Here is a 27,715-nt window from a genome sequence, read left to right as displayed (position 1 = left end):
GCCAGCTCGAGGATGGTGTTCTCCGGCTCCACGTCGTGCTCCAGAAGAACACGCCAGCTGTGCCTCGGCTTGTGGGGACATCACGATGCCATTGAGCTGCAGGGGGATGTTTCCCCTTTTCCAGTCTGTGGCAACTTCACTGCACTGTGCCACCACTTCTCCAATAGGACGGGGAGCCCTGAGCCGCTCCCTCCACAACTCGCTGGGGACCCACGGAAGCGTCTCCTCGGCCGTGCTCTCTGCTCCGTGCCACGGCCACAGGGAAAAGCTCTGGGGTTTGCTTTGAGCACCATGAGATGTGAGCAGCTGGAACTTGCTGGGCTCCTGGATCCTACTGTGCAGAGGGATGGATCTCTGCTGTCTCCTGGGCCACCTGGGGGTTCTGCAGCCAGGAATGCTCAAAAAGGTCTTCTAGGCATGGCCTGTCTGCAGGGTCCATGGATAAACACCACCTGATCAGGTGCTGGCACTCTGCAGAGAGAAACCAAAAACCCCTGGTCACCTCCTGTCCAGGCTCTCCCAGATTCCACAGTGCCCACCCCACACTAGGAGTGCTGGGGGCTGCACCCAAAGCTTCCCATCCATCCTCCCTTTTGGAGCAGAGCAGCACACATGCCACCTCCTCCAGCTAAGCCCAGGAGATCAACCTCCTCCCTCGCTGCAGGAGCAGGACGCTTATGTGCCAGCTGCCATCTCCCAAGCCCATTCTTGCTCCCTTGCCTTGAAAACATATCCCCACCTTGAGACACCCGGGGTGGCAAGAAGAACTGGCCCCGGATGATGTCCTCAGGGGTTTTGAAAGGAAGGTGCCCACAGACCAGGTCATAGAGCAGGATGCCCAGAGACCAGATGGTGGCTGGCTGGCCATGGTAGCAGCCGAAGATGATCCACTCTGGCGGGTTGTACTGCGGCGTTCCTATGGGACACGGGCACATATCATCACGCCCATGCTGCTCCCTCCCTCCTAGCCAGCTCAAACACAGCCAGCCCCTGCCCCTGCCAAAAAACAACTTGGCTGCAGCCGGCTGAAGAAGGATTCCCCCTCCCTCCCTCCCTCCGTCTTCCCCTGTGCCAGCAAAGGGGAGAAACTCTGCTGCCCAGCTGGGCCCTGGCTTTGGGCTCACCTGCCATGTGGGTGTAGAACGTGTCCTGGAGGAAGGTTCCACAGCCAAAGTCAATGAGCTTCACCTCGCCCGTGGCCAGGTCAACGAGGATGTTCTCGGCCTTGATGTCGCGGTGCAGGACGCCGCAGCTGGTGCAGTGCCGCACGGCCTGCAGCACCTGGCGGAACAGCCCCCGCGCCACGGGCTCTGGCAGGAACCCCCCCGCGTCCAGCAAGTGCCACAGGTCCCGACAGCGCTCCGGACGCTCCATGACCAGCGCGAAGCCGTCGGGCAGCTCAAACCAGTCCAGGAGCCGCACGACGCCGCGGAAGCCAGGGCACGACACCATCCACAGCAGCACCAGCTCCAGTGGCACCAGGGCGCCCTTGTGCTGCGGGGGGACCGCGATGCCGTCAGCGGGGCCGATGCTGCGCCGCGCCTTCGGCACCCCCTGCCCGGCGCCACCGCAGCTCACATTGCCCGGCCCGGGACGCTGCGCGGCCCCCGCTCACTCCACGCTCGCTCCCCTCACAGCGTCCCGGCTCCCACCCTGCCGGGCCTGGCCTCAGCCCCGCCCGGCACGCCCCGCCGGCTGCTCCCGCTGGCCCCGCTCACTCACCAGCCGCGCCCACTCCCAGATGCGATCCCGGCCCACTCGCTTGATGGCCACCTGCAAGCCAAGACAAGCGGCGGGCTGAGCTCGCCGCCCGCCAATCCCCCCCTCCCCGCTCCGAGCCGGCCCCGTCTCTTACCGGAGCGCCGTCGGCGAGCCGGGTCCCGGCGTAAACGCTGCCGCAGCCGCCCCTCCCCAGCAGCGGGCCCTCCCGGTAGAGCTGCTCCAGGGGAGGCTTCTCCGCCCGTGCGGACGGCACCGCGCTCTCGGCATTCTGCCCGGGGCACCCACTCGCCCCAGGCGCTGCTGCTTGCCCAGCCGACCCGGGCTCCGGCGCCTCGGGGCCGGCGGCCGAGCTGACGGGCGGCGGGGCTCGCACCGGGGAAGCTGCCGGCGACGGGGCGGGAGCCGGGCGGCTGCGGGGCGGCTCCGGGCGGAACCGCGGGAGGGGCCTCGTTCGGGGCCAGGGCCGGGCCAGGGCCCGCGGCAGGCGGAGCCAAAAGGCGATGATGCTCCAGCACCACCACCAGCAGAGTGAGGAGCTCCAGCTGAGGCTCTTCAAAAGGCGCCGCAGCCAGTGCGGACAGAGGCGGGCAGGGGCCCGGCTCGCCCGCGGGCGCCTTGCGCAGCGCGGCATGAGCCGGGCTGGGAGAGGCGGAACACGGACGGGATGGAACGGGAGTAGAGGGAGTGTGAAAGGGAGAAGGGGACGGAGAGCGAGTCGGAATTCGAGCGGAAAACCGATCGAGAGAAGCGCTGCTGCTGCTGCTGCTGCCGCTGCTGCGGAGCCGCCGGAGCGCGCGGCCGTTCTTCCTCCGCGAGCCCAACGGAGGAGCGGCCGCGCGCCCCGCGGAACGAAAGAAACAAACAAAGAAATAAAAAACGAAGCTAATTCATATTGGAGAAATAACCAAATAAAGAAATGTAGGAATAAAGAAGATTTGTGGCTTGTGGCTTTCTTCTTTGGGTGAGATGAAGCATTTCATGGAGAAGAATTGCCTCTTCTGACAGTTTTGCCAGTGTGAACAGCAGCAGAGCATTTAAATTTCAAGTAGAAAAGAGAAATCTTGTCAGTATTGTCACCTATCTTCATTCTCTATTGAGATAGTTGCAGGCTGCCAAAAGACATTGCAATGTGGAACTTGGTCCCAGGTTATCTTTTCTGCCCGAGGATGAGGAGGGGAGGTATCCCAGACTCATGGAGTCATGGCATGGTTTGGCTGGGAAGGGCCCTGAAAGATCACATCGCTGCAACCCCCTGCTGTGGCTGGGGACCCCTTGCTCTAGACTGGCTTGTGTGGAGCTCCATTCAGCCTGGCCTCGTACACTGTCAGGGATGGGGCATCCACAGCTTCTCTGGGCAACGTGCTCCAGGAAAGTGTTTTTTTCTGAATTTCTGTTCTAAACCTACTCTCTCTCTTTCAGTTTGGATCCATTCTCCCTTGTGTTCTCTCTGCCTGTCCTTATACAAAGTCTCTGTCCGGCTTTCTTGTAGGTTGCTGTCAGGTACTGGAAAGCCACAGTTCAGTAAAGCCTAAGCCTAAGCCTAAGCCTAAGCCTCAGTCTCTTTTCCAGGCTGAAGAAGCCCAGCTGTCTCAGGCTTTCCTTGCAGGAGAGCTGCTCCAGCCCTCGCAGCATCTCGCTGTCCCTCCTGGGCACCTGCTCCAGCGCGTCCCTGTCCTTGCGGGCCGTGCTGGGGAGCCCAGCAGAGCCGGACGCGGCCCTGCAGGTGCAGCGACAGCGGCTGCAGGAGACACGGCCCTGACAGCGGCTGCAGGAGCCGGCAATTGGCGATTGGCCGCCCGCTCCGCAGAGAGCCGGGGCCTTTCTGCCTGCCCTTCTCCCTGCCGGGGCCTTTCCCCACTGCTGGCCCGCTGGCCCGCTCGGGGAAATGCAGCCTGTGCCGCCCCTCAGAGCCGGCCCTGCCCGCTGCCCCGGGGGCTCCCTGGCGCCATCTTGAGGGCCCCAGGCCTCGGCCTCACCCTGCTCACCCGAAGGCCGTGCAACAGTGGATAAAAACACACAGGGCAAACAAAGTGCCCTGTGATTCCAAGGCTAATCTTTTGTCTACAGCATCGCTTTGCTTTCAGAGTCTGGACGAGATGATAAAGTCACCAGGAAAACGGAAGTGAACAGCTACTGCTTTGGCAGTACCTCAAGGCTTTGAGGGGTAAGGTTTATGGTGCCTACTCGCTCACAGGGTCACACAGAAAATGTTGAAATGGTAAAAATTGTCAAAACCCCTTAGTAATTGGAGGGAACATCTGAGGAAGTGGCAGCTAGCATCTCAGAAACACGTGGCTTTTCCTTCTGTATTCTACCCTAGAGCTTCCTGGGCAGGGGCAATTCTTTCGACTGCATCAGTGTGGCCATGGCTAGAAAGGGCAGCGAGCAGATGAATTTAGCTTCTGCTGCCAGCCCCTGAAATCTCAGTTCTCATTTGTGTGCGCTGGGGATTGTGCTTCAGACTCTGAACTTGCACAGCTGCTCCTTGGGTGCTGCTGGCACATGGGCGCAGCGGTGCTGCAGCAGCCGTCCTGCACACGGGGATGGCACTGGAGCCTCCCCGAGGCCACCAAGGACAGGACGAGGGAATGCATTCCCGATATGGTGCTGTACCCTGGAGCTGTGGGGGATCCTCTGGTCTCTTTGATGGGCGAGGGAGCAAGGCAAAGGGAATCAAGATGAGACAGGGATCAAACAGCCCCATGCCAGGCAGTGTTTTCTCCTACCAGAGCTCCTCTGAGTTTCACAAGCCAATGCAGCCTGTGGAGCACATGAGACCCGGGAATGAGGGAAGGGCTGGCTGGGAAGGGTCAGATAAAGCCCATGGGGGCATTTCTCTTTCCGAGGGGCTCCTGGGGAGATAAAAGAGAAAAGAAGGATGTCTCATCTCACGACATTTCAATTTTTCCTTCAGTAGCTGTATTGCAATCACTGCATAAAAGAGTTTATTTGATCCCTTTGATGCCAGGGAGCACCAAGAACTTGAACCTTGCTGTAGTCCAGCCCTGCCTGCCTATCTTGGAGCAGAGAGAAAAGATGAAGAATTTGGGCAGCATTTGAGCCAAGATGGCATTCTGCCCCTTCCGATTTCCTCCCAGCTTTTGCAGTGGGGTGACAGCTCTAGCCCTGCAAAACACTTCCTTTTGCAAGGCACACGCAGACCTTGCTGGAAGCTCAGGGTTCTTGAAGGGGCTGCTGCAGTTGGCAACAGATGGTGGCTGGCTGGCCATGGTAGCAGCCGAAGAGGATCCACTCTGGCAGGCTGTACTCCGGCGTTCCTACAGGACACGGGTGCAGCTCATCAGGCCGATGCTGCTCCCTCCCTCCCAGCCAGCTCAAACACAGCCCCTGCCCCCGCCAAAAAACAACTTGGCTGCAGCCGGCTGAAGAAGGATTCCCCCTCCCTCTCTCCATCTTCCCCCAGCGCCAGCCAAGGCGAGAGCCTCCACAGCTGCGACAACTCTCGGTGGGGTACGGGGCATGACGGGAGATAAAGTCACGGCTCAATAGCGCTGATGGGAACCGCGGAGCATGATGGGATCTGTAGTCCCGGAAATGGCTCAGGAAGGGCGTTTGGGCATCCGGAAAGGTATTGAGGGACAATTTTGCCTCTGAACGGCGACTTCAGGTCCTCAGGGGGATACGTATACAGTTCGAGAGCACTTGGGGGGAGCTTGGGGAGCTCTAACCGAGCTCTTTAGGGCGTACGGCACGAGTTTTAGGCATGGAACTGTGTTATGAGGTGCTGTGAGGTCGCAAGGGATGGCAAATGAATTCCGTGAAGTGTCTCTTTAGGGCATCTATGGGATTAGGAGCATCCAGGGGATCCAGGGACGCTTCTCGGGGGTCCTGAATGGGCGCTGAGGGGGCACTTAGGGATCCTGGAGGGTCTGGGGGACACATATGGGACATAAAGGGCGTTGGTACCGGGATTCTATGGAGCGCTGGGCATGACGGGCGTTGTAGTCCCGGCTCCAATGGGGCTCTATGGGGCTGCGGGGCATGATGGGAGTTAGAGGCAGACAGGAAAGATGGCCCCGAGTCCAGGCACCGCCCCCGGAACACTGAGGCACAGATCCCCGGGGCTGAAGCTCCTTGGTGGGGCGTTGAGCCGGCACACACCTGAGGAGTGTGTCTGTTTGCAGTGGGGAAAGTTTTAGACTGCTTCAAAAGTAACAATAAGGAAAACTCTTCTTTCCCTCAGTGCAGCCAGCTCTCCATGCAAAGCAGGTGCCAGGTGAGTTAGGACAGACAGGATGACGTTGAGGAGTGTGGAGCAAGATTGTCCTCACTGGGTCAGACCTCAAGGCACAGCTTCTCTGAGCAGGCCAGACCTTCTGAGGAGAGAGCCCGGATCAATATCAGTCACTGAATGCTGCAATCACCTCTGCTCCAAAGAGAACAGCAATAAAATACACCCATTAAAATGGGAATGCGTATTTCTTAGAATCTCTTTGAAATACTTTTCCATAAATATTGTGATAATTGATAAAAGATTCGTATTAATCACAAAAGCACTGGGGTTTGTATAATACTAAGCTATATAATCCATGTCCTTGATGTCCTGGTCACACAGCCCTGGCCCCTTGTCCCTGTGTCAGGCTCTGGGGTTGATTTGTGGAACATCCTTGGGGGAGGCTGTGGCTCCAGGTGGAGCAGGGGGATCCCGGGGGACAGGGGACCCTGCTGGGCATGAACAGCATTGGACTTGTCTGGGGAAACTGTGAGGGGGGGCTGGGGCAGAGTGACCAACCCAGTGACCCCACACAGCCCTGCTGGGATGTCACACAGCCCCTCTTGTGATGTCACAGCCCGCTCTGTGATGTCACACCTCTGTCCTGTGATGTCACAGCCTGCTCTGTGATGTCACAGGGACAGCCTGTGATGCTCAATGACCTCGCATACCTCACTCTGTGATGTCATAGCCCACTCGGTGATGTCATAGCCCACTCTGTGACCTCATGTTACCAGATGATAAATTGCCCATCCCAGCTGAGCTAAAACAATTCCCGTTCTCCAAAACCACTGGCCTCTGCAAACTGCACAATGCTCATTGTGTGAGAAAGGGGAACTGGAAGTTCCCCAGCCTCAGTGTCCTGCCAGCTCAGCCAGGCCAACTGGAACATTGGGGTCCACGACCACCAGAGACAACCAGAGAGACCCCCAGGACAGAAGAACCCATAGGTAAAGGGGAGGGGAAATATGTTCATGATTTTGGGGAAATGATTATCATATGTGTGTTTAGTCCAGGACAGTCAATGAATAAGTTTGCAAAGTACAGAATATAAACATGAACATAAACATAAACATAAACATAAACATATAAACTCATCATGCACGGCTTTGGGAGGAGCTGTCCCCTGTGTATCCAGCCAAATAAAGAATGCTGCTTTTTAATGCTATATTGGTGTTTGGGAGTTTTTTATTTTACTGAATTGTTGGTAACACTCCATCTGCCCAGGAAAGCTCTGTCTCCTGCTGTTCACAAACAGAGAAGGGTTGGTGGGAGATGTGGTGGTCAGAGGCTGTTTAGGGTACAGTGACCATGAAATTATTGAGTTTTAAATATTCTGTGAAAGACGGAGAGGCATCAACAAAATTTCTACGCTGGCCTTACAGAGAGCAGAATTCAGCCTATTCAGGATACGGATTTGGGGATAACTGACTTTTTTAAAGGAACGAGTCCTTAAAAGCAAAGCATTCCAAGAAGGATGGAGACACTTCAAAAAAGAAATCATGAATGAGAAGGAGGAGCATGTGCCAGTGAGCCAGAAATGAGCTACTGAGGAAAATGAGTCTCCTAGCTGGGTATGGAGTTTTTTCTCAGAGAGAAAAGAGGCTGCATCACCTTTGGACAGAGGTGCAGGCAACTCAGGAAGTGTTTAAGGATGTTGTTAGGTCATGCAGAAAGAAAATGAGAGAAGTGAAACCTCAATTAGGACATAACCTGGCCACTTCTGTGAAAAATAATAGAAAATATTTCTATAAATATGTTATTAGCAAACCGGCAGACAAGGAGAATCTCAGCTCTTCATTGGATGCTGTGGGGAATAGAGAAACTGAAGATGAGAAAAAGGCTGAGCTACTTAACCCATTCTTTGCCTCAGTTTGGAACAATAAGCCAGGATGATCTGAGGACAAGTGTTCTCCTGAGCTGGGAGATGGGGACAGGGAACAGGACAGACCCCTGTAATCCAGGAGGAAGCAGCTGGGGACCTGCTGAGCCACTCAGATGCTCACTGGTGTTTCTGGAACCAGATGGAATCCATCCTAGGGGGATGAGGGAGCTGCTGGATGAGCTGCCCAAGCTGCTCTCCATCATTTCTCATCAGTGCTGGCTCAGCAGGGAGGTGCCAGAGGACTGGAGGTGCCAATGTGAGCCCATCCCCAAGAAGGGCTGGAAGGAGGATGTGGGGAACTGCAGGCCTGTCAGCCTGACCTGGGTGTCTGGTGAGGTGATGGAACAAATCACCTTGAGTGCCATCACAGGGCACCTACAGGATGGCTGAGGGATCAGAGCCAGCCAGCGTGGATTTCAAAATCTGCACTGATGATCTGGATGAGGGCATTGAGTGCAGCATCAGCAAATGTGCAGATGGCACCAAGCTGGGTGTGAGTGTGGATGTGCTGGAGAGCAGGAGGGCTCTGCAGAGGGATCTGGCCTGGATCAGGAATGGTGTGGCCAGCAGAACCCGGGCAGTGATTCTTCCCCTGTGCTTGGCACTGTTAAGGCTGTGCCACAAGTGATGTGTCCAGTTCTGGGCTCCCAGTTTAGGAAGGACATTGACACTTGTGATAGCAAACCAACTTGGTGTCACCACAGTCCCATTAGGCCCTAGAATGCCTAGAATTATCTCCATGATTCCTTGAGGCCTCCCAGTGTCACAATGTCCTGTTGGTTCCATGAGAGCCCTTGGTGTCACAAATTTCCTTGGAACTTTGGGCCTCATTGTGTCACAATGGTCGCCTTGGCTCCACAGGCACTTGCAGTGTCACAATGACCCCCTGGTTCCATGAGACCCTGTAGTGTCATAACGATCTCCTTGGCTATGCAGGGTCACAGTTGGACTCCTGGTGACATGAGACTCCAAAGTGTCACAATGGATCCTTGTTTCCATAAATTCTCATTGTGTCACGATATTCTCATCTGGCCCCACAGTGTCTCAAAGGTCTGCTTGGCTCTGCAGCTTTAAAATTCCCCTTCCACGCTCAGGTCAGATTTCTGAATTCCTCCTCTGTAACTTGTCCTCAATCCCACCTCCTGGTCGTTGTGCTGTGGCTCATGCCTGTCATTTGTCCCTGAGGCAGCAGAGCCCCCCTGGCCAGCACAGGCCCCACATCCCCTCATCAGACACGGCACAGCACAGGGAGTGTTTTGGGTGGGCAAATGTTCCCCACCAGAGTGTCCACTCCACACCTCAGTGTCCAGTCCCAGCACCCACATCCCGTGCCAGGGATCACAGAGAGCCCTGCTCTGGGCTCTGCCAAGGGCTGGGTGAGGAGGGAGCCCGGGCAGGGCTGATGCTGCCCCTAGAGCAGTGCTGAAATCGGCAGGAGGAAGGAGATAAGCACAGAACAAATAGACCAAGAAACTGGGGTGAGTGCCCAGGTCTGGAAGTGGCTGATGGAAGAGGCTGGAGGGATGCTCAAAGCCCTGGGGCACCTTCTCACACTGGCCATGCCACCAAGGCCACAGACCAAGCTCCTCAGTGCTGCCCCTGCCTGTCTGAGATCCCTGCCAGGGGACTGGCACAGCAGCACACACCTGCTGGAACGTGTCCTGGCCCTGCAGAGTCACACAGCTCAGCTGACATGAGTGGGTTTTACCTCCTGGGCACTTCCCAGTCTAGCCCAGCTTCTGCCCAGCTCTGCCCACCTCCCCTGCCCTCACCCCAGCCCAGCCCATTCTGGGTGAGCCCCATGGCAGTGCCCGGTCTGGGGTGCTCCAGCACTGGGGGCACTCACCCCCCAGCCTTGGCCCCCTTGAAGGGCTCGGCAGCTGCTGAGGGGCAGAGAGGGAGCTCAGCCTCCACAGCAGCCCCAGGGCTGGAGCTCCCCATGGCAGGGGAAATGGAGCTCAGGGACAGTGCAGAACTGCTGGTCCTGGCTCCAGGAGATGCCCAGCACAGGCTGCCTCTGCCTGCTCAGTGCCAGCCCCTGTCTCTCCCCAGGCCAGCACAGCAGCCCTGGGCAGGGGACAGAGGGGCCTGGCCAGAGCTGGTGCCTGCAGCAGCAGCTTCCTCTGCATTCCTCCCTGCAGGCACAGAAACGCTCCCTTGCTCCTCTCCCTGCACATCCCTTTCCCCAGCTGAGCGTGTCCTGCCTGGCCGGGCTGGCTTGTCCTGCTGGCCCAGCCCCTGCTCCCCACAGGGCCCTGAGCTGGCCCTGCTGCTCGGGACACACCAGGTTCTGCTGCTGTCCATGGCCGGGGCTGCAGGGAAGCAGCAGCTCCAGGGGGAAGGTTGCAGAAAGGCTCTGGGCAGGGAGGCTGAAAGGGGCACCCCAGGGTCTGCAAGGTCTCTGTGTGGGAGCTGAGCCTGTGACCCCTTGAGCCCTCCCAAGAGCTGGGGCTGCACCTGCAGCTCCAGAGGAGATGTGACAGCTGGGAGCAGAGATAAATTATTCCTGCTGGATTCTTTAGTGTGTTTGCTTCTACAGGTGACCTAGATCCATACGTAGAGGAGGTGTTTTGTTTCAGATAACACTGGTAGAGTGGTAAGAATAATATTTTTTTGTAGGGACACATATTGAGAAAGTAAGAAAATTACAGCCTGAAAAATATTCCAGGCTGCAGCTTCTCAGCTCTGTTCCCAGCCGATAAGCTGGTCCAGCTCAAGGCTAGGGAGAATTTCTCCCAGGGTGATAATTTGGTCAAAATAAAAAGGAATTAATAACAAGATAGAACACCTGTTGTGGTGTGTGACCAGGCCCCGGGAATGGGGTGTCTTCTCTCTGAACCAATCACCTTTTCTCTACTCTACGAGTCATGCTATAAAACAAAGTGTGTTTCTGAATAAACTTGTCTCTTTCCTTGCTATCATGAAAGATGACCATGTAGCAGTGCATCTTATTCCAGCTGCACTTAAAGGGTTAAAACCCCTTTCCACGGCTACAGACTCCCTTTCCCCTCAGACCTCTCCCGCTTTCCCAGCGACTGCCAAGGTCCCTCTGTGCCCCCTTGGCCGGCGACCACGGCGACGTCCCCAACCCGCCAGGCCCCTCGGGCAGCCCCGAGACTTCTTTGATGGTCACGGACAACGAGGAAGCGGCGGAGCCGCCGCCATCGCCCCCCGGATCCGCCGCCATCGCCCCCCGGGGCCGCCGCTCCCCCCGGCCGGGCCGGGCCGGGCCTGAGGCGGGCGCAGCTCCCGCCGCACAGCGCCTGCGCCACAGCAGCTCCGCTAGGCGGCGCCCCCCGCCCGGCGCTGAGGGGCCGCCGCCGCTTCCCGCCCTTGGCCGAGAGCTGCCGGCGGTGGCGCCCGGCCGCCCTTCCAGAGGCGCCGTGGAGAAGGAAAAGCGGTTTAAATTGTTCGTTCCGCCCCGCCTGAGCGCTGGGCAGTGGTCTGTGGGCAGATCCCAGGTGAGCGCTCGGCCGCGGGGCCGCTGAGGGCAGCCCCCCCTACCCCGGGCCGCCCCTCGGGCTGTCTCCTGCCCTGGACTCATTTCTGTGCACATGCCTAGACTGGTGCCGGGGGAACATCTTCGGTTGGAATTTCAAAGACTTCTTCTGTTATTTTCTGTCAAAAATGTGAAAAACGAGGTTCAGTTTCCTGGTAGATTTGAAAAAGTTTAGTAAAAGAATGTAAGAGACAATAAAGCAAAAGGTTACAACGGCCGGGTGCTTGGCATTCCGCCAAGAGCACACACTAACTCAGAAAACATCAACCTGTTGCATATTTATAGACCTTTACTGTATTATTCAAAATCACCCCCTCTAACCTGTAAATCAACATTTTTTTACCTTTTTAAATTTTTTTTCTTGTGTCTCCTCCTTGTCAGCTCACTCCCTGCTAACGGAGATCACTAAATTCCTTCCCTGGAATTCTGGTGTTCATCACCCCTGTCTTCATCCAGACAGGATAATCCAAGAGTGTGAAGAATTTCCTGATTATCTTTTTACAATTCTCTGATTTAGTTGCATGAACAAAAGCTTTTTACATTACCATGTTATAGTCTAAAAAAATATCACACTGCTATTTTTAAGTGTCATTAATAGCAGAACTAAAAGAAACTATATTCATACAGCAACATTTTCCAACATCATACATACAGCATTCACTTTAATGTTTGCAAAAAGCCAATAATGTAATATGTGCTTATAACACAGCTGAAGGGACTCCTCTTGTCAGCCTGTGCTGTGTGTTGTAACTGTAGCTCAGTGATGATAAATCCGTGTTTGGGGTGGCTCATTCAGCACCCAGAGCGAGCAGTGACCCCCTCAGATGCTCCCACTGCCGTTGATGTTTTGCTCTCACCAGATCAGGTGTGCAGTGAAAATGTTCCATCCCCACTCTGAGTTATGGGAATTCAACAAGTTATTTTTTCATGTTGAAGCTCCTTATGAAATGTGTTGGGATTCAAACAGGATATTCTGACATCTGATGAGTTATGCTGTTTACAGGATGAACTTCTGTGACTTAAAAACCTTGTAAACTGGTATTTTCATGCTGAAACATAATCAGATATGGTTTAGAACTGCCCTTGTAAGTAAAGCAAAAAAGAAATATCAGGTACTGGTCTTGAAAAAAGTAATTTGGCTTCTTGAGTCCTTTACCATGCACCAGTGCACAGACAGGCAGGAGCTGCTGAGTTCCCTGCATTGAAAGCTTCCCCTTTGGCCACAGTCAAAAATAATAATAAAGAAAACTGAAAAAAACCAAGTTTGATAAACCACTGTGAAATAAGAAGACAGCAAGTTCCAAAGCCTTCACCAAAACCTTGGGCTTTGAAATTGCAGGCAGCTGATTTATTAATGAAAAATTCTATTTTCACATCATCTCTAGGATTTTTGGGTTTTTTTTCAGGATTTTATAATCCTTTTTTACAAATCTACCCACAATGAACTAATTTTAAAATTTGTGCAGGGTTTTAACAAATGCTTGGAGGATGATTTTAAATTGCCATTCGATGTGTCCAACCCTGGCAAAATCACTGATTCAGGTAAGACTAAAATATTGGCCATGCACATTCTTTAAATTTTTTTATATTGTCGAGTTCTAATTTTTTTTTGAGTAGTCTTAGAGTTTCATATCTGGTAACACTGTTAAATACAGTTTCACTGTTAGTATTTTTTAGAAATACATTGATCAAAATCTCTTCATGTTTCATATATAATTTCCCAGCAAGTCAAGCTTTGCTCTGAAGTAGATGAAGAGGTCAGCTAAGTATCAACTCTGCATATCTAATTTCTTGGGATCTTTGAAATTTGTTCCCAAACAGAGCTTAAAGCATTATTGAGTAGATATTTCAGGGCTGAAGGAAGAAGTCAAAAGGGAATTGTGTTTTCTGTCTCCTGCTTAAAGCTGAATCACTTAGAGGAGATATTTGTGATTTAGTGAACATGCCTGGAGACAACTCCTTAACAATTAGGGTGATTGCAATGTTGTTTGTTGTTGTTGTTGTTTTTTCTTTATTTGAAGTGCCTGTGAAGTCTGTGAGTTTTAATTAGAGTAAGATTTAAAGATTTTCGTTGTATTTGTGTCTCCTGTGTGGTCTGTAATGCCTTTTGATACCTACATAGTGGATGCACAAAGATTTAAACTTTGCTTCCTGATCGTATATAAGTTTATATCATCATCTGTGGAAAAATATTACTCTTGTGATGTTTCTAAGAGATAAAATATTTTATCTACAACAGTATTAATTAGATAGTATTTGAGATTAAATTGTGGAACCTGTTTTAATAGAGTACAGAAACAAGGAATGACTTGTTCTCAAAACTCTACAATGAGGCTGAGAAGATCAAGCAGTGGAAGCTGACTATGGAATCAGAACTAAACCAGAAAGAAAGAAAACTCCAAGAAAGTAGAGAGATTATTGAAGCACAGAATAAAACCATTCAAGAACTGCAGGCCAGTATTGTACAATATGCATTGAATAGATGAAGATAAGTGCTTCCTGATTTACTATGAAAATATTATTGATCCAATTAAATATTAAAAAATGTTGCAGTTTGGTTTGTGCCTTGAGCAAATGATTGTTTTGAGCAGGTGTGTGCACCTGTCCTGTATGAGTGTGTGCATGAAGAATTTACCTGTAAGTGTCTCAGTTGCTGGTAAGTCATTGCTCATTAATTATTCTGCCTTTCATGCAAAAGATGACTCAGCATGCAATACCAGTTAAATAGACTTCTGTCTGCTGATACCCAAAATTACATTTTCATGTGGGATTTGAGAAGTCAAAGTGTATTTCTAATGTATTTTTCAATAACAGCATCTTTTTGCATTTATTCCCTATGAAATTAGTTAAAAAATGATAAACTCCATTTGAAACTGGAAGATGAAATATGGGAAAAAGAAGATCTCCAGAAAGAGTGAGTAATGTAACCAAATAGATGTTTTTCTGGTGAAAATAATCAGTTTTCATATGGGCAGCTTCATATAGCAGTTAAATTGTGAAGGTCATGTACATTGTTACTCCTTAGGTACTTGGTATAAAATTTATCCATTAAGTATGTATATATATTTATACTTAGTATAAAATACTGTGCACTCCTATGAAAACATGGTATTTTTCCCTCCTTTAGAGCCACTGCTTCGATGCATCTGTGTACTCTGTTAAAGGAAACCTGCAGTCTCTTCACAGAAAAGACCAGCAAATGTAAATACTTTTTTATTTTTGATTTATGAGAGTAAATGAGATGTATGAGAGTACTTCTAGCTTGCTCTAAATTCACAGAAAAGTTCTCATGCTGTTCCAGATGTGTTCTCCAGCTGAGATTAGCTGGATGTGACTCTTAAAATGAGGAGTGAAATTTAAGTGGCTCACAAAACTAGAAGTGAAGCCACAGGACTAACACACATCAGGTTTGTAATGCTAAATCCAGAGGATTTTTGAAGCCAGTCAAATAGTTTGCTGAAAGTTTCCAGGCCTGGGAGCTGTTTGGGTGCCTGAACACTGAGCCAGGTTTGAGGCAGTGCCAGACCCTGCTGAGCAGTGACAGCCACTCCAGAGCAGTGCAGCTCCCCTCGAGTCTGCTCAGCCCTCTGAGGGTTTTCAGTCCCATCCAGGGACTGTGAAGATACTGAGAGATATGAAGTGGCACTTCATGCCTGTTTTGAGGCAGTGGAATCTACTCTTAAATTCCCATGTTCTTGATTGGTAATTCTGCTTTATATGCTATGTAGAATTGTTATTGTAATCATTAAAATTTTACTAACTTGATCCTGGATATTTAAGAAGTGTCTATTTCTTTTTAGCCTTAATTCTAGAAACACTTGTGTATAGATGTACTGTTCTTTTTTGATAGATCTGTTTCTTACTATTCTCTCCTATAATTGTTTTCATAGGGAAAAATAGTATCAATTAAAAGAGTAAAAGGAAAGAAGGAAAATTTGGACATGGAGTGTTGTTGTAATTTTATAATGACAGTTCTGTGGTCATAGGTATCTGCTGATAGGAAGAAATTCAGTGCTAAACCCTACATTACAGTTTATCAAATACTAATAGTTTTGATACATGATTATTCAACATGAATACTATAAGAATTAATATGGTTACATAAATTGATCCAGAATTACACTTGTCAAAAATATATATTGGGAAGGAAATTTAAAAGCTGAGCTTGCTTAATATTTCAATGAAATACACATTTTTCCTAGATTGTATGGCTTTTGGCACTGTATTTCATAATGCTTCATTTAATAAAAAATGAGCTGATAATTCCTTTTTAAATTCATTATGCTGATTAAGGAAAATGACTTGGACAGCTGGCATTCTTTTTCAAAAGAAAAAATTTCAAAAGAAAAAATTAAAAAAATTCTTGCTTTGATAGATGAACAGGAAAGAGAAGAAACAAGGCAATTGTATGAGGAACTTCATAGCAACATGGAAGTAAGTGACATAAGCTGGCTAAAAGGAATGTGAGTGTGCACATGCTGAGCTGATTACATGTTTATGTTGGGATACTTTCTGTGTCCATATCATGTCATGTGTGATGCAGGAAGTCAGGTTTTCAGTCCCTCTTCAAGAATTATTTTTGTATTACATAAAGCACATTCAATGGAGAAAGTGCAGCAGCATGTGGGATGTAGATCCATGTGATGGGTGTGATATGTGGGATGTGGATCCATGTGATGGGTGTGATATGTGGGATGTAGATCCATGTGATCTCTGTGATCTGTGGGATGTAGATCCATGGGATGGGTGTGATATGTGGGATGTAGATCCATGTGATCTCTGTGATATGTGGGATGTGGATCCATGTGATGTGTGATATGTGGGATGTGGATCCATGTGATCTCTGTGATCTGTGGGATGTAGATCCATAGGATGGGTGTGATATGTGGGATGTGGATCCATGTGATGGGTGTGATATGTGGGATGTGGATCCATGTGATGGGTGTGATATGTGGGATGTGGATCCATGTGATGTGTGTGATATGTGGGATGTGGATCCATGTGATGGGTGTGATATGTGGGATGTAGATCCATGTGATGGGTGTGATATTTGCTTAGTGCTGGGTGACTGCCAGAACTTCTGTCTTCTTTTTGGACTCTGTTTCACTTACCTGGTGATTTCTCAGAATGGCTGGGGTTGGCAGCAGCCCCTTGGGAACTTCCAGGGTTTCCAATATTGAGCTTCAAATATGAAATTTTGTTTTTAGAGAATGACAGTGGCATTTGAAGAGCTTCGTGTGCAAGCAGAGCAGGACAGATTGGAAATTAGTTTCAAACGTGAGAATTCTGTTTATTGTGTTCATGCTGCTGGCTCAACAATTTTGTATTTCATAGCATTTATTACACATAAAAATGTGCAGTGTCAGGGCAGACAGATGTGAATGGTGAGCAGGTCACACTGAGACACTGGGACCCTCTTTTATTCCTGCTGCCCGTATTCACTGCCTGGCCCCTTCTGCTGTTGTTCCTCTGGGCCGAATTTGGAACTTTATTTTTCAAATAGTCACTCAAAGTTCAAGTTTTGTGTGTGAAGTACAGCCTAGAGATTAATATTTATTTCCTGTAGTTGGTTTACTTAAATGGTAATGGCACTAGTGTATAGCTACACAAAATTCAGGTAAATGCTCTCTCTATATGTACAGGCTGCTGTGTTCCTGTTTGTGTTCCTGTTTCATTTTCACATGCTCTTTTCTGTTAGTTTCTTATAACAAACATGGAGTAATGGACTAATTCTGTGGAAAGCTGACAAAAAAAGATATTTTGATTATAAAATCAAATATTGCCTCAGCAGTTACTCTTGGGAAACAAAATGTACAGCTGTACAATTGCAAGCAATGTTAAACTGGAAGTTGTATTGAACTTGGAGTATATTTCAGCTAGAATATTAACTGTGGATATTACTGTATCTCAAAAGTGAAAGAAGAAGCAGAAAAACTGGACAAGTTTGAAAAAGAATGCAAACTGCAAGTGAGTCAGAAGGAGAAGGAGGTTTGCTCAGTTTTACCATTTAATATGTGGTAACAGCTTTATTTGTGACTAAAAGGGCAATGCAAGAGCCAAGAAGTCTTTCTGGGTATTAGTAGAAAAGACAAAATAACAGCTGAAGCTGCATTTAAGTCAGGTTCTGCTAAGTTTAGTGATGTTTCAGACCTTTAGTCTACTGGAATTCATAGTTTGATTTTGAACTGGAGGACTTTTTCATTTGGAGTAATGTGACTTGATCAATATTTGGCTAAGATCAACAACCTTATGTAACTTGAATGACAGCAGCTTATCATACCTGGGGTACAGATGGAAATGAGTCTCTGTCCCTTTTCCACACTTCATTATGATATTTCTTTAATTTTGCTAGATTTCAGCTCTTACCATACAGAGAGATGAAAAAGATGGTGTAATAAAAGACATCCAGGCTCAGCTGCAGATATCACAAAATAAGATTGCTGACTTGCTAGAAGCAAAATGTAAGAGTTCTGTCTGCTGTGTTTAAATGTAATTGTTTTTAGAAGCATAGGAAACAGGGCTGTGATAGTTGTTCTGTTGCTGGTTGGCAGCAGAATTTTGGGGCTTATCTTTGAAACAGAAGCTGCTTATGTGGGATGAGAACTGGCAGGGTAATTTTTAGGGTGAGTCAAGCAGTGAGAAGTTTTGAAAACTGCAAGAGGAAAACACATTGCTTCAGTTTTCCAAATTTACAGTCAGGCAGGTGCCACTGAGGACATTTACTTTTCAGACCTTGATTTTCAGTATTTTTAAGCCATCTATATTCAAAGTTTTTATAGTATATGATGTCAGTACCATTGGCCTTTGTTAAATTCTATAAATGTATGTATTTTCGAATTTCTAGCAGCATTTTTTTAGTAAATATCCTATTTTTAAAAATATAAACATACATCTTTTTTGCTTAGTACACGGAGAAGAAATGTTAAAAGAATCCCAGGTCAGTCAAGAACATTTGAGGGCAAAGCTGGGAGAGGCTGACATTTCATTGCAAAAGGCAGAGGTACACCTTGCTTACAGTTTTACAGTTTAAGTAAACTAGATGAGTATTTGCATAAATAATTATGGATACTTTAGATATGAAACAACTGTAGCTGTTTGTTGCAAAACATGGTTAGAAATTAGATCATGTTTTGAAGGCTACTCAGAAGAACTTAGAAGCTGAATTCCAAACTACAGTGAAAACATTAATTGAGGTCACCAGAGAAGAGGAAGCACAGGAGGAAGAATGTAAAAAAGTGAAGGCTTTGCTTGCAGCTGTGACAGAGGAGTTTGAGATTTCTACTGCCAATTTGAAAAGCTTGCTGCAAAAGGAGCAAAATAGGTAAATTAAAGAGTTTCCATTCAGAGGCATCTTACAGGTTGCAGTCTATGACAAAATCAAGAACAACTGGAAATGAAGCTGAAATTTGGAGGTTTTTTGATACAGTGGTCTAAATGCAGGGAATTTAATGTAATTTTTTTATATTTGTGCTGGTTGATACTGGTCTATAAAAAGTAAAATTTTTCCCCCTCCAACTTCCATAATTCTGTCTTCAAGAAATACAAATTTCTGTAAGTATTTATTTGTTGACTTGAATGTCTGCTGTTCTGAAGTTGTAAAAGTGAAATTTGGTAGGTGTTGCAGCTGATATATTGTCTGCCTGTTGAAAGGTAAATGTTCTTCAAGTGCTTGTGGTAAGACACTGTCCTGTTGTCCTTCAAGTTTCAAATGCAGTGCTTTGTACTGTACATTTGGAGGTTTTAAATTATCATTTTCTTAGATCAAAGAAATATGAAGACGAATCAAAGCTGGTTACCTTGGAGCTCCAAAAGAAGTCTGCTGAACTGGGTAAGGCTTGTAGAAAGGCAGAAAATGAGCTAGGCAGTAAGAAAAATGTTTTCTGCTGCTTTCTGGAAATGGACTGTCTGTAGTACTTGGAGGAATGATGTTACCTGTACCTGTCAGGAATGCCTGCATTTATTTGGACTCACCTGACTCCCCTTTCTTTGGTGGTCATTGGTCCTTGCACAGCCAAAGGGCAGTGCTGTGCAGAGCTCCAATGGCAAGGCCATCCATGCATGAATTCTCATGGAAGCAGTTTTGGTTTCCAGCTAAGACCAGTAGCACTGCAGGTGCCAGGAGTAGCAGACAGGATTTCTGTAGCTTGTAGCAGAGATAAAACTCTCCCATTAAGGTTTCTGCAGACCCTCCCCATGCTGGATGTGGCAGGGCTTATCTTTAAATCCTGCTTTGATATCGTGTGGTTTCTGGGGATGTGCTCCTCAGCCCCCAGAGTAAGAGTTCTGCCTTCAGCACTGTTTCCTGCTGTGCAGCACATGGGGCTGGATCTCATCTGACAGATGAGAAATAGAATTGGATGTCCCTGTATACATTGAGGGCATCTAAAGAGAAATGTTCCAAAGTGAACTGCTAATGCTTGTCTAGAGCAAGGCAGGATGAGACCTGTGAGAATTCCACACCAAACACGACCTTGGTGAGGAGTACTTGCAAAAAATACCAGTATTGTGAATGTGCACATAGAAAACATGTGGAAGTTAGTAATAACTGGTTTCCTTTTTCAGCATATCCATGTGATCTGAACTTTCAGCAGTTCAGATTTTTTTTTTTTCTGGAACAATGCAGATGCATCAATACTTGGAGAATACTCTGGTCTTACAGTTCATGGTTTATTTGAAGCCATAATTGTGGAAAACATAATAGGCTCTGAATTTTATTTAAGATAAATAATTAGTTTCTGTTCAGATATAGATTTGCTCATGTCTTTCTTAATCATTTTTCAAAGTCTACATTTAGATTGAGTCATAAATGAGCTTTACAGTTTCTGAACTTAATCCAGTAAGTTTTGAGAACTGGCTATTGCAAAAGGGTGTGTGTTTTATACTGCCTGCTAAGTATGAAAAATTATTTCTCTTCCATTAATTTTGCATTACATGTGCTGTAGAAGAGATGACTAAGTTAAAATGTGACAAAGAAATGCAACTTGAAGAGCTGTCAGAAACTCTGGTAAATGTTCATTTTATTAATCTCATGGCATTTGCTTTTCATATGAAATTCCTCTTGCTTTGTAAGTGCCTTAAATGCCATAAATAAATACAGTCTAGTCTACCTTAACATTTCTACTAAATTTTCTCATCCACAATTTCAGTGTTTTCTTTGAAGATCTTGTTTATTACCACAGTTTATCTTGTCTCTTGTGTTTTGGGTTTTCTTGTCTCCTATGTTTTTGGTTTTTCTTGTCTCCTGTGTTTTGGTTTTCCTTGTCAGGTTTTTGGTTATTTCCTTCTTCATTCATGCCCATTCAAATGCCTTTATATCCCTCTGGATAGAAAGTTTTCCCATTTTTTTCTTACTTACAGGAAGGTAATTAGCTCTGGCCTCTGTGCACCCTGCTGTACTGTGGCACAGGCCCATTTTCTGTCACAGGAGTCTAAGCTATATGAATTGCACTATTAACAGAGGTTTATTTTCATGATGATTTTATATTTACAAGTCTAACAAGAAACCATGTCAACTAAAGTTAAGGTAGTGTGAAATCAGGTGTGCATTTTACTACCTCTGCTTGTTGTTACAATCTGTGCATTGAGTGTTCTGAACTGAGTTTCACTAATTTTCTAAAATGGGCAAATTGGAGGATTCTTGCTGAAGAAGGATCTTGAGGCTGCTGTAAAAAAATTGCAGAGAGAGAAGAATTTGGAGAGAGAAATCAGAGAGGTGTGAAATAGGGCAATAATAAAACATGTTTTTATAAATTGTCAAGTTACACATCCTAACTTGAACACAAGTACATGGAAGTAGCACACAGAGCAGTGTCCCACCCTGAGCTGCTCTGCTCACAGCAGTGACAGCAGGAGATCTCTGTCCTCCTGTGCACAGGGGCCTGGCTGCTGCCCCTTGCACTCCTCCAGTGCCTGTACTGAGGATGGAGGCACAGCCCTGTTGATTGCCTTTCTGCTCTATCCTACAGAACTGGAATTCTCTGATGTTTCTTTAGTCTTTTTTTTTACTTAGATGAATGCAAAAGCTTGTAAAGTCTGAAGCAAATATCTTTATTTAAAATGATGTCCAAGGACTCTAATTTAATAGTTTTGCAGACTGGGTAATGAAACTCACAGCAGGGGCCAGGTACAGCACAGGTGTCAGAGCTCTCATCTCACACCACTTCATATCCCAGCAGAGATATGTAAAGGTACAGTCTGGATAACCCATGGTGTGGATGTTGTTTGGTTCTTCTGAAAGCCTTGTGCTGTTAGCTCGTGTCTGACAACCACCATGAGTTGTAGTTTACACATGTGTGCTCAAAACTCTTCTTTTTCCTTCTGCAGAAAGAAATACATGGTTTGAAAGCACAGCTGACTAGTACAGCTGAAAAGGAGCAAGATCATTTAAACCAGCTTTTGGCTCTGAAAACAGATCTTCAACAAGAGAAGTATAACCATTTTGAAATATAGTATTTAATTTTTTTTGGTGTTATATAGAAGTTACTTTAATCCACAGTGAAATGAGCTGTGATTGTTTTCTAATGGAAGTTTTGAATCACACAATATAACATAAATTATATACTTACAGTTGTAAATTACATTTTCTCTATTTGTATTATTCTATGGAATATGTAGTTCTTCCATATCTCTGACTTTGTTAACAAGAAGAGAAAGTTTCTGAATTCATTGTTAATCCTGCTTTGAACTACATCATCTTCAGGGACCATTATATTTATATAAAAGTTGACTCTGGTTTTCTTTACTTCTTCTATCTCCTTTTTATATCACTGTGACTGCTGCAAATCCTGTATTGGTAGATAAAGGCCTGGACTTTTTTCAGCATGGAGTAACACTTGATAATGGGTATATTTAACTTCAAAGGAGATTTCAAAATGCATGTTCTTATTCCTCTTGGCCATTTGTTTTAAATTAGGTTAAAGAATGAACAACTAACAGTGTGTCTCAATAAGCTTTCACTAGAGAAAGAACAAATAGCACAGGAGAGAAATGATGTGGCTGCAGAACTCAAGAAACTGCAAGAAAAACAAGAGGCAAGTTGTAAAATTCCAGATTTTTTAAAGGACAGTGCTCAGTTTTACAAATCAGATGATAAACTGCAACATGACATGGTTCTGTAGAATACCTAAACTGATTTTTGTGCTTGAATTGGGAAAGAAGTGTATTTACACTTGTGAATAAGGCATGTCAGTGTGCTTTGGATGTCTTTGAATTTTTAAGAAGTCGCTTTGAATTTTATTTCTTTGCTGACATTGGTCTTTATTTAGGATAGTGAGAAAAAGGAAGAAAACACAAAGCAGTTAGTTGTAAACCTAGAAGAGGCAAATGGCCAGCTAAGGCAAGTAAAAACAAATATTAATATTTGATATTGTTAAAGGAAGTAGATTCAGATAGATAGTTGTGTTCATATGTTGCTTTCTGGGATTTTTTTTATTAATATTTTTCTAGATAATACAGCTAAACAGAAACTATTCAGTTCTGCTGTTGGCAAGTACAAATTCTATCAGATTAGAAATACCTGTTGCTACAGGAACAATGTTTGCCATCATTTTGTTTTACATAGAAAGAGCTGTCCTGTTGTGCATTAGACATGTTAGGTGTGAAGGAAATGAAAATGGAAGTTCAAGGTTATGGATGAAATGTGACAAGGCAAAACTGGCTGAGTGTTACTCTGCAGAAATCTCTGTACCATCAGTTCAATAGACAGGCAGCCTCCCATGTTTCAGAGCTGCATTACAATAGTCCAGGTTAGGATGTCTTTTCCTTAGGTTAGCTGGAACATCTTCTCCTACTTAAAATAAAAAGTATGGACAGTTCACATCTTGACTTACTAGGCATGTTGCTTCATTTTAAGAACATTTTCATTGAGCAGCTTATGAAATTCCCATCAACATCAGCAGCTCTTTGTAGAAAATAAAACAGGAGTTTATTAGTACTGAAAGGAAGTTGAAGGTAAGAAGTAAATATTTACTAATGCTTGTTAATTTGGCCCTTAGAAATGAACTGGAGTCTCTGAAGGAGAAAATGGCAAAGACAGGTGAAGAGATTCAAAGTAAACTGGATGAAAAAGAAGAAAACGTACGTATGGAAATATGTTACATAACCTGCAGGACAGAATTGAAATGTAAAATGTTTGTTGGGATTTTTTGTGCAAAGCTCTGCCTGGGGGATGTGGTCTCTGCCAGGGGCTTTCTCCTGTCACAGCTGCTGCCAGCTGTGACATTGTGTGTCCACATGCTGAGCCCTGGTATTTTGAAAGACAAGCACAGTCACAGGGATGTTTATTCCTTGCTGGGAAATTGAATATTAAAGATTTGTTTGATTTCAGGCAAACAGGGAACCTGTTTTTCTTTTTTTTTTTTTTTTCATATACCCACTGCGTGATGGATGGGCTCTAGATTAGTTTTTATATGTAATGTGAGTTCTAGCTTAAATAGATTCAAATATTTTTACTTTCTGGAGTTTCAAAGCAACCTGGGGTTTTTAGCATTAAAACAGATTTCATAATTTCATTGTAAAAGTCAAAGATTTACAATTCTAATTTCAGATTAAGAGTATTGAAAATGAAATTTTAAGAAAGGAAAAGCAGTTGAAGAGTCTAGAAAATAATTGGGAAAATTCATTTTTTCATAGATTGTGGGGAACTTCATACAAAGTATTTTTGAAATTGTGAAGATACTGGAGGTTTTTTCCTTCTTCTTTCTTAACTCTATAACCACTAAGGAACTGGTTCACTGCTATTAATTAAATTAATTAACATCTTGTAATACTTTATGGCTCAAACTCCAGTCATTTTAAGATAGCAGCTTGTGTTTCAGTCCCATCAGAATAAACCAGACTGGTGCAAGTGCATGTTTGAGAATGTTGACAGAAATTGCTAACACAGGGTGTAATGGTTAGGACTTAACTAATTAATGTTTGAAATATCTCTTTCAGGTTAATAATTTAAAGAAACAGATGGAAAATAAAGCCAAATGCTTTGAAGAGTTGCAGCAGGAGGTGTGTAGAGATTTTGAGAGTCACAAATACATCAACACATGGTATTTTGGGGTGACTTTTCAGCATTTTTCATCTGCTGTGATATCTTTAGATACACCTATGTAATTTAAAAATGTTCCTTTCTTATCCTAACTGATCAAATTAAGGAGTCGTCTTTGGAATCACTTGGTCTGTTAAATTAGCCTTAATTTGAAAAAAGCAATTACAAAAATAATATCTTTAACAAACATATACTTTTTTCATTTACTATATAGTATTATTTATGTACTTGTAATAAGGACCCATCACAGTTACCACTTGTAGAAAAGAATTCTGCACTAGCACAAATTGTAGAAACTTCACTGTAAAATATATATAACTTGTATTTTTGGTCATGACATCTTCACACCTTCTGTCAGCAGCATCTTAGTTTTAATTCCCATTCTGCCCCTCATTTGTTATTCCCTGTTGTTGCTCAGGGGGAGCCTTTCTTAAGGTCATGAAGAAACAGGATTTTCACAGTAATTATCTGAGCATTCTTTTGTTTGGAGAATTGTTCTGGAACCTGAACTGCACAAGAGAAAGTTATGGAATGAACTCCATTCAATAACAGGAACTTGATGAAAGCTGGAATTTTGAAGATTCTGACATTCTTGACACAGTTAAACCATTACATAATTCTGTTAACTTATTAAAGTACCGTGCTTGTTTTGTTTTATTTCAACAGAATCAGGTGCTGAAAAGGAAAATAACTGCAGAAAGCAAGAAAACCAGTATTCATGAAGGGGAGGTAGGTTTAAATAACATCACACAGAAGATGAAGTGAATGTTTTTAAGTCCCAGTGTAACTAATGACAATATTTGTTAAATACATTGTGAGCTGGTTTATGGATTTAGGATACAGATTGTGCAGGAATGAGCTCATAGTTTTTAGAAGATGCTTCCATTTTTAATCATTGGGCACTGACTATTGAACATTTAAATTAGATGGACTTCACATCACAATTAATTATGTTTCCAATCAGTCCCTTTCTTTTTTTTCCTTTTATTGGTAGTGGACTGAACAGTAACCCCATTGTGACAAAAAAGCATTTAAAAGACTTACATACATTACTCACTTCAGGCTGTTCTTTAAATGTGTTCTGCACTGTAAATCCCTCTGATGGGAACATTGTGTCCAGCTTTGGGTACTGCACTTAGAGAAAGAAGTGGACTTTTGGGAGGATATTCATATGAGAAACTTAAAAGGAAAAACTGTAATCAGAATGCACAGCTGGGAGGAAAATGTCCCATAAAACCTGTGAAAATCTTACATAGAATTACAAGAGAGAGAATAAAATCTCCATCTGTATTTGTTTTTTTCCAAGGAATTCACAGCATTTAGGGTAGTCTTTCCCATTGTGCTGTTGCCATTGTTTCTTTGAGTATTTTCTAACTCACTTCAGGACAAAGTTCAGTTCTTCATAAAAAAAAAGCTGAACTTTTAAATAGGAAACACTTTAATCATATACCTGAGAAGTAACAGTGTGTTTCTGCTCAAAAATAAGAGGTAAAAAAAAAAAATTAACATATTAATTCCTAAACAAATAACAGCAGCAATTCTGCATTCCCAAAAGGTGAAGAAATTGCAGTTAGAAATGGAAAATATGAACAAGCAACATAAGGAAGCAGTTGACATCTATCAAAAAGAGATAGAAACAAGAAAAGTGAATGAAAAGAAACTTAACGAACAGGTGAGAGGTGTTAATTTTTACTGCAATTAATTTTTTTTATTTAAAATGTTTTTATGAAGCTTTATTGGCCAGAGCCCTTGCTCTTACATTTCAGTCTTATCAACAGAAATGGTTGTTGTGTATGCCTGTGAGCAAAGCTTTAGTACATCAGGTGCTTAAGTTGACGTATTTGAATATGTCTTTGAAAATAAGAACCCAGTTGAAAGTTCTTTCTTTCAAGATATAGTTCAAAGAAATTCTACCCTTGGTGTAAAGTCAGCATAGCTAAATGAGATTATAACTTCTCCCATATTAGTATTTTTTTGCCCACACATGTTTTTATGGTAATGCTAAGAAATGTTAGGGCAGAGTGCTTGAAATGGCCTTTGGGTTCAAAGTGAACTTGTACCTTTAATCTTGCCCATTTTAACAGTCTCCATAAAAGATGTCAGATTTGAAAAGGATCTCTAAAGCAAATGAAGTCCAAGACTACATTGCACCCACAGGGGGAAGAAGAAATTAAAGTAATATTTTTAAAATATATATTGCTATGTTTATGAATGAAATGCAATTTACTGCTCCCAGGTAGAAAAGCTGAGGTTGCTTTATGAGGAAGCAGCAGTGATACAGAGAGAAACTGATATCCACTGTCAGCACAAGATAACTGAAATGGTGGCACTTACGGAAAAGCACAAGGTAAGAGATTTTACTGATTGCTGGCATTTGTAATGTGTTAATAACCCTTCAAACCCACAAAGAGGCCTGAGTCTGGGAAAAGGAAGCTGAACACATGCTTGACTTTTCATCACCTAAAATCAAATTCATTTGAAGATTTTGGAAATATGCCTATGGGCAGATAAATTTCATTTCTCTAAACTTCTAGGATTTAATTTTTTGTTTTAAAGTTAGGCTTCCTTTAATACCCTCTGAATGCAGTATTTTTCAGTATCAGTTTGGCCTCCTTCTCTGGGGAAATTACTTAGTGCCTGTCAGCAGTTTATCTTGATACATTTTAGTTTACCTTTCTATTACTCTCTTTTGCAGTATCTTTAGCAGATCCCATTAATAAAAATAGCATGGCTGGCTCTTAGGTGCTGAACACATATTGCATAGAAATAAAGCACTCTCTGCCAGTCCACAAAATAATACTGCATTGAGCATTTGATTTCTGCAGTTTCTGCAGAAGCATCAGTGTTTGTTCATGGTGCTTTCTGAATCTTCTGAGGAGCCTGTTTGAAAAAATGATATTTTAAGACTGGATAGATCTATAATTGTAACATTTCCATGTTACAAATCACATGTTTTGAGTTTGTTGTTGGTTTGGTTTTTTTAACACAGAACGAATATGATAAAATGGTTGAAGAAAAAGATGCAGAATTAAGAGTATATAAAATTAATCAGCAAAAGCAGTTATCTTCAGAAAGAGCACTGGTAAGGAGTACTTTCCAATGTTAAATAATTCAGTGGAGGGGCTGATGTTCTTGTGTAGTGGTTTGATACTGGCTAAGCTTCAGGCACGCACAAAAAAAACATTCACTCATTTTCCTCCTCTGTAGTTGAGTAGAGGAGGGGAAAGAAAAATTGAAGGGTTCATGAATTGAGATAAGGATTAGGAGAAAAACAGTTTAGGGGTAAAACAAGTTCGAACTTCAACAATATCAAGAAAATGTATTATAAATAGATTTGAA

The 27,715-nt window shown here is 44.9% G+C and overlaps 2 long non-coding RNA genes across 2 annotated transcripts; both read left to right on the top strand.

Moving 5' to 3' along the window:
- Positions 1-13,628: 13,628 nt before the first annotated feature.
- LOC148218238 (uncharacterized) lies at positions 13,629-16,674 on the top strand. Its single transcript, XR_015800506.1, has 4 exons — positions 13,629-14,254; positions 14,468-14,541; positions 15,716-15,774; positions 16,548-16,674. It is a non-coding gene; the product is annotated as an uncharacterized LOC148218238 (long non-coding RNA).
- An 8,366-nt stretch (positions 16,675-25,040) lies between these two features.
- Positions 25,041-26,723, top strand: LOC148218237 (uncharacterized). The gene is made up of 3 exons (XR_015800505.1): positions 25,041-25,105; positions 25,932-26,048; positions 26,613-26,723. It is a non-coding gene; the product is annotated as an uncharacterized LOC148218237 (long non-coding RNA).
- Positions 26,724-27,715: the final 992 nt, after the last annotated feature.

Source organism: Sturnus vulgaris, unplaced genomic scaffold (genome assembly GCF_052056855.1).
Source record: "Sturnus vulgaris isolate bStuVul1 unplaced genomic scaffold, bStuVul1.hap1 Scaffold_192, whole genome shotgun sequence".
Lineage (NCBI taxonomy): Eukaryota > Metazoa > Chordata > Aves > Passeriformes > Sturnidae > Sturnus > Sturnus vulgaris.
The sequence above is the reverse complement of the archived record's forward strand: the minus strand, read 5'-3'. Positions and strand labels throughout refer to the sequence as shown.